Below are 604 nucleotides of genomic sequence, written 5' to 3' on the forward strand. Positions count from 1 at the left end.
TTCAGGGGTCAAACCTACAGCCGCTCCTCTGATCTTCACTGATCATCATACTCCTGCACACTAAAGCCAAACTCGGGGACAGTCTTTCTCTCTGTCTGTTGTGACTGGAATGCAGCTTACATCAATAGGCTAAATTTAACCTGCCAAACACTCAAAAGCACTCTCAAACGCCACGGGCCGAGGGGAACAACCGCAGAGAAAGAGGGGAGGCGTGCAGGATGAGGGCATCATGTTGTAAATGGTCAACATGGACAACATTGGGATAAGGATCACCCTTCAAGAGATGCGCCATGTTCAGATAATATTTTGGGAATAATGCACTGCAACATGTGAAGTGTGGCCCTATTGTTCTGAAGCACACGCTCGAGGGATAAGCTCCAACAGCAAACGTCTGGCTTTCTTTGTCCCATGAATCGTCACAAACACGTTATTATAAAGGTGTACATGACTTATACATCTCAAGCTTTAATGCATGACACTGTATTCATTTGAGCTGAAGACACAGATAAATATATTAATAAGCAGTCAGATCTGTGGTGGTTATTCATCAATGTATTTATTTATTTATTTTGCAGTGCCGTCTGAATGGTCCTAACAGTGTATT

General features: G+C 43.2%; 1 protein-coding gene across 1 annotated transcript in view; it reads right to left on the reverse strand.

Moving 5' to 3' along the window:
• The window catches only part of LOC140379551 (myozenin-2-like), a 4,073-nt gene extending 3,971 nt beyond the window's left edge, over window positions 1-102 (reverse strand). The window contains exon 1 of the mRNA XM_072464223.1: window positions 1-102. This exon is cut by the window's left edge and continues 52 nt beyond it. The gene's annotated coding sequence lies outside the window, so the exon portion shown is untranslated.
• Between the last annotated feature and the right edge of the window lie 502 nt (window positions 103-604).

Source organism: Eucyclogobius newberryi, unplaced genomic scaffold (genome assembly GCF_026437365.1).
Source record: "Eucyclogobius newberryi isolate DKJ021-1_F unplaced genomic scaffold, fEucNew1.0.hap1 SCAF_414, whole genome shotgun sequence".
Taxonomy (NCBI): Eukaryota; Metazoa; Chordata; class Actinopteri; order Gobiiformes; family Gobiidae; genus Eucyclogobius; species Eucyclogobius newberryi.